Here is a 6,723-nt window from a genome sequence, read left to right as displayed (position 1 = left end):
ATGATGGCCAATTGTTAAAGTTTCCGATTCAGAGCTAGAGCTTTCCCCCAAAGCTGATGCACTTTTCACGTAGCTCTTCGAGTGTTAGGATATGGTCAAGAGTAGAGAACCCTCTCCTGAATCCTGCCTGCCCAGTTGCACGTATCCCTTCCCTCTCTGCCCATCTACTCAGCTGTTGCTCCAGAATGGATGCATACAACCGTGCCAGTGTGTGCCCAATCATAATAGTGCGGTAATTCCCAGGCTCCATGGGGTCTCCTGATTTGAAGATAGGTACGATCGTAGATAGGCTCCGAGAGTCTGGTAGGCCCTCACACATGGCCCGGTTAAACATAACTGCTAGAAGCTTTGCTAGTAGGTCTTTGGCATGCATGAAATGCTCAGCGACTAGGCCATCATGATCATATGCTCTCCCAGTCTTCATCCTGTCAATAGCTTTCTTCACCATCTCAGCGGTGAAAAAGACACATGCGTGTGGGCATGGATCGGGGGGGTTGGGGAGGGCCGGCTGCTCGGGTACTGTGTTCAAAGATGATGCGTACTGCCCCCAGGTCTCTGTGGAGGAAATAGCAGGGGGGGGGGGACTGCTCATGAAAGAGCCGCCACGCCTCACGCGAGTCCTGACTCAAGAATAGCTGATATAGATCCTGCTCTAGTCGAGCCAAAAAAGCCCTCTTCTTCCGCCGCACCAGGCGTCGGAAGTCAATTTGTGACTGTCTGTGAGTGACGTCCCCCAACAGCACCTCCCTCTGAAGTCTGGCTCTAGTCTAGCGGCACTCCTCATCGTACCAGCTGTTCTGAGGCATGCTCCCTGATCGGCGGCTCTGCTCAGGCTGGGTGTGTGGGTATGCTTCTGCTGCTGCCTCATGTAATGTCTGTGTCAGTATAGTAGTTAGCTCTTCCAGAGGTCGCCCCGGGTCCTCAGTGCATAGGCATCTGTATATTCCGTCCATGTATACAGAATCCGTCTCCCGTGTGAATGTGTAGCGAGTAGGGACTGCTACTCGTGGCCTGTGTGCTACACTGAACTGAAAAGAGATGGTCATCGACACCAGAGCATGATCCACTGCCACCCCAATCGGTCTGGGCTCAACTGTGAGATCCTGGATACTAGAGATGAGATTGGGCTGTGCCATGACATAGTCTACTATGCTGGCTCCATGTCTGTGTGGGAAGCATGTAAAACCTCCCGAAACAGGAAATCTCTGATACTAGAGATGAGATTGGGCTGTGCCATGACATAGTCTACTATGCTGGCTCCATGTCTGTGTGGGAAGCATGTAAAACCTCCCGAAACAGGAAATCTCTGTAGGCCGTTCAAGATGGCCAATCCATGTGCAATACCCATGTCTATCAGGTGTCGCCCATACTCAGTACATTCCACATCATGTGATAGTCTGGAAAGGCCCGTCGCTCCAACATCTAGCTCTCTTAGCATCTCCTCTGAAGTATCATAAAACACTGCCTGAGGATGGGCAGTCCTAGCATTGAAGTCCCCTAGGATGATAATGTCACCGTCCCTAGAGAACTCCCATATGCCATCATCCAAAATCGAGAAAGGGGACTGTCCTCTGGGTGATGCATAAACTGATGTACTCGGGGGAAAGTAGCAAATAGCTAGATAGAGGTATCTGCCTGTCTCTGCTTTCAGTCTCACCCACATGTACCTAGCCTGCTCGTCCCTGCGGGCTATATGTATCAGTGGCTATAGATCCTCTCTAAATAACACTGCCACTCCCCCTGAGCCCCGCCCTCTGTGCTCTGAGCGTGTCTCCTGTCTGTAGGCTGTCTCCCACCTGTATCCACTGATGTGAGGCATGGATTGCCCTGGGGCTTGGTGTGTCTCAGAGTAAAAGATGATGTCTCTTCCAATAAAGCTATCCTCAAAGGCCCCCACATCAAGACGCATAGATCCATTGCAGTTCCAGGCAGCTACTTTGAGTGTGGTCCCATAAGTCTCACACCGTCATGTGGAGCGTCGTTCTAGTATTACCACTTTTCCGTCTCGGTAAAAAGCGATCTTGCCTTTTTCCCTTGCCGCTCTAATCTCCGGCATTACTTCCTGCATATGAGCGATCTGCGAGAGGGTGAGATCATCCCTGAGGAAGATGCCAGTCTCTTTAAGAGTTGGTCTTTTCTTCAAGAATGACTTCTTTGCTTCCATGGAGGGAAAACGGAGGATGAGTGCTCTTTCTTTTGAGGTTTCTCCACTGCTTCCATTTTTCTTTATGTTGCCCACTCTCCATGCCCTTGTGTGCGTCGGCTCATGAATCCCCATTAGGGCTGTGAGTTCTTTTACTTCTTCGTCCACATTGCCTTTGTCTTTAAGACCGCAAATTCTCACATGTAAAGCGCGCACCCTTCTCCTCTGCTCCTCCTCTAGTGTCTGATTGAGGTTTCTCCACTGCTTCCATTTTTCTTTATGTTGCCCACTCTCCATGCCCTTGTGTGCGTCGGCTCATGAATCCCCATCAGGGCTGTGAGTTCTTTTACTTCTTCATCCACATTGCCTTTGTCTTTAAGACCGCAAATTCTCACATGTAAAGCGCACACCCTTCTCCTCTGCTCCTCCTCTAGAGAGAGAGAGAGAGAGAGAGAGAGAGAGAGAGAGAGAGAGAGAGATTATTTTATGCAGATGAAGCTTAAATGGCTAAATAATATTAATAATAGACTATACAATAGATCTTGACGGACCTTTGAGCTTGATAAGGAAGATTGGTGTACTCTTTCATGCTCTCTGTTTTTGTTTGTTGGAATTGTTAGTTATTGTGCGAAACATATTGACGTGTCAATTCAATTTTTTTGTTTATCATGCTCGTTCGGTAACAAAAAACTGATCTCACTCGTACGTTAGATGAGCTCTTTGTTTGGCAAGGAGGAGTACTCGCCACTGTAAGAGGGAATCTTACAATCACGATTCTTGGTAATCGTCATAGTTTGTTCATAGTTGGAATTGTTGTATTATCAACAAAACTTTTTATGCATTTCAAATTCTTCTTATGAAGTCAAGACGTGGTGAAAAGATTTGTTTTTGCATAATAAGATAACTTTTGTTGATCTTATAGGTGCTTGAGAGTACAAAACATCTCAACATAGTCATTTTGCGTGCTTGGCTAATAAAAGTGTGCACTCATTCTATACCTTGGAATATTAACATAAAATATGATACAACTATTGCATATTAGTATTTTCTTAAGAAAGAAAAGAGAATCATATGTAGTACTGACTGATATATGATCACTTTCAAAAATAATCTACTCAAACTGAGCTCTTAACAATCTGTATCCTTAGGCTGATGCTAACAACGACATATGTAAAGAACTCTTGTCTATCACACTCTAGTTGCACTCATTATCCACAAATGTAAAAGACAAGCACAAAGAACTAGAGTAGTTTATGTTCGCAAAACTTTTAGGGGAGCATGTATATACATAAGGTTGATAGAGCAACTCTGTTAACAAACTTTATGCCAAAACTATTAGAATCTCTTAAGCTTTATACCTAGCTTTTATGGGCTAGCCTTTTTACAACCCGACACTTCACTCAGGCTAGAAATATTATGTATCACACAAATTACATATTGAATTGTCTCAAAATTTCAAGGAACGATGAGACTATACACGTCAAAGAAGACTCCACACAGGCCACATCAACAATATAGAGCTTATTGCGATTTCATAGAGAGAGAGAGAGAGAGAGAGAGAGTATTGCTTTGGTTCTTTGTGCTTGTTACTTACATTAATGGATAATGGGTGGAATTGGAGTGTGATAGATAAGAATTCTTTACATGTGCCTTTGTTAGCATCAACCTTTGGGTACGGATTGTCAATGACTAAGTTTGATAAGGTTATGATTTTGGAAGTAGACCCAAGTGAGTCAATGTTGCATATGATTCTCTTTCCTTTCTTAGAAATTACTAAAGTGCAACAATTGTGTTATGTGGTATGCTAATATCCCAGAGTGTAGAATGTGTGCACACTTTCATTAGCCAAGCAAACAAAATTACTACGTTGTTTGGAACCAAGAATGTGCATGCCATGATTCAGACAAGGTGAAGTGGCTTGAATTTGGAATGCTTGATTAATCAAATCTTTTCTTCTGCAACAAAATTAGTATTGTGATGCTGACAATCACACCTTCACAATAAACATCTGAGTTTGAGAGCTCAAGAAGCGGAAATACAAACAGTTGATGAGGCTTGAGTTATGTGCGGAACCAAATAAACTTATGCCTTTTTCTAAAGTAGATTTCATAGTTTTTTTCCTCTTCTTATCCAAGATTGAAAGGCGCTTTGTCTCAAAAGAACAACCTTGCAAAGGTATGGCCATGCTTGGTGTTTACTTCTTCTGCTTGACATATTCACAACATAGTCTCGAAGCTATGTATGCTACTGGTGTGCCCTTTTTAAAGAGACGGTTTTTACTTTCTACTTTCTCATTCTTGACCCGACAAATCTCTATTATTCAATTTGATGATACTTAAAACGACCCCTGTTTATGGATTACTAAAAATGATGACTGTTAGTGTTGCATATGCTTCTTTTTCTTTTCTTTAAAAGATATTGAGGTGCATTAGCTTTTGTTTTATGATATGCTAATACCCCAAGGTGTAGAATCTGTGTACACTTTCATAGCAAAGCATGCAAAATTACAATGTTGTTTGGAATGAAGACTATGCATCACAGACTTTTGCAACAATTTAGATAAGGTGAGAGCGGCTTGAAATTGAAATGCTTGATCAATTGAAATCTTACTCTTCATCGAAATCAGTTCTGCAGTTTTGGAAATCAGTAGTAATAGCTTTATGTTAAACACATAAGCTTGAGGACTTGTTGATGAGGGTTGAGTTTTGTGGGGAATGAGGCAAGCTTGTGGCCTTTCTTGAAGTGGACTTCGTCCATTTTTTTTCTCTTTCCATCCAAGATTTAAAAGCTTTGCGATACATAGGACAAAATTTGTTGCTTTCACTCCAAAAAACACGAACAACCTATGAGCATGTATGATGTTTACCATCTCTGCTTATGGTCAATAGAACTTTTAAACATACATCATGAGTTGCTAATAAGAGGGAGGGATTGCATACCTAGCTAGGTGTGGCTAGGACAAGAGATTGCAAGCTCAAAGCACCATAGTCATTTGACTCCAACGACACTAGCAAGAAATGTGGTCTCTATCGGACACTAGCTCTCTATGTTGAACACTAAGAGCGAAATAAAGAAAAGGTAGCTTTGTTCCTCACATGGAAGAAGAGCGTATCTCCTCACATGGGAATAAGTGAAAAACTTCTTTTGGGAATTTCACAGCTGGCAAAAGAATCAGCAAATGATGGATTATGCAGCAGGATAATACATTTTATGTAGGTTTGATTATTCAAGTGCTCTTTATGAGTTTTGGCCATTTATGTCCGCGCCAATTTGTATACATTTTTTGGCATTCAAAAAATCTATAAATAAATACGTGCAAGAGGAAAATGCTCACTCTTGCACGAGGGGAGATTGCGCACAGTGTCTGTGTATTCTTCTCTCCTCTCTTCTCTTCTCTCTCGTCATGCCAGTGTAGCACTCCGCTCTAGGAGGTGCACCTGTGCATGTTCTCTTCCTCTCTCTCGCTCGATGTCTCTCTCTGTTCGCGTACATCGTTGATTATGTGCTCGTCGATGTGTCAAGTATGCAAATCTATCGTTTTATTGTTTGTAGGGTGTTATTTTACGTATTTTACAGGGATGTCGCGTTTTTCGTTTGTAGCAGTGGTATCAGAGCGCAGACAATGTTCTTGGTAATTTAAAACTTACAAAGATCTAGAATAAAAGCCATGAAGCGCTCTTTCGATGTTACAAGGAAGATAAGTGTCTTTTTTTTTCCTAAGTTCAGCATGCGTTGCTCTTGACAATCTTTGGCTACTTAAATTCGTATTAATTTTTCACTAAAAGATTGTTTACAACAAGTCTCTTTCACATGCCGTAGAGTCTATGTAGCTTTGGTAGCATAGTTGTATGTGTAGATGTAGGTATGGTCAAAGTATGCTAATATTATTATTAATGGTTTCTTATTATCATAATTGGAGTTTTTGAAGAAAGCTTTGTGGTTCTAAGCATCATAGAAAGGTGATGAGCTAGCTAAGAGACATGAGAGAGTAGACTCAAGGAGAACACAAATAATCGATATTTGGTGTTTGTGTAGTTTTACACGCCTCAACTCCTGCATGTAGCATAAACGTGGGGTAGTACAACTACATCAACGCTAATTGAGGATGTGAAAGAGGGAAGCAGAAGAAAGAATGGGGGGAGATTTTCGTGGGAGCGCACCCTAATTGTATCAACCTCAACCATAGGATTTCAAGGAGAATTATTGAATAAACATCAAGCAGTGTCAGCGGGCAGAAGATTAACCGGACTTCTTTGTTAGTTGACCATGCCCAACTTTGAGCTTCCTTGTGCCGCTCCTTTTCAGATCATCCCCTGCAAATCCCGCCCTTCTGATAGAAACTTTAGAAGGCAAGCCATTATCATAGATGTCATGCATGTAGGTTACTATGTTTTTCTGTCCGCAAGCAGAGATATGCATCTTCTAGCTTGTTCTTCTTTTCATTCTCAAAATGTAATTGCAAGCTTTCTATATACTTCTACTCACTAGGAGGGGAATCTCCCTTCCTACCCCACCGCGACCCTCCTTGAAAAGCTTGCGCAGAATAGCGAGCCCACCTATAAAACTTAAGTCATTTGCAG

The sequence above is a fragment of the Adiantum capillus-veneris genome, chromosome 16, assembly GCF_014529385.1.
Source record: "Adiantum capillus-veneris isolate H3 chromosome 16, ASM1452938v2, whole genome shotgun sequence".
Taxonomy (NCBI): domain Eukaryota; kingdom Viridiplantae; phylum Streptophyta; class Polypodiopsida; order Polypodiales; family Pteridaceae; genus Adiantum; species Adiantum capillus-veneris.
The sequence above is the reverse complement of the archived record's forward strand: the minus strand, read 5'-3'. Positions refer to the sequence as shown.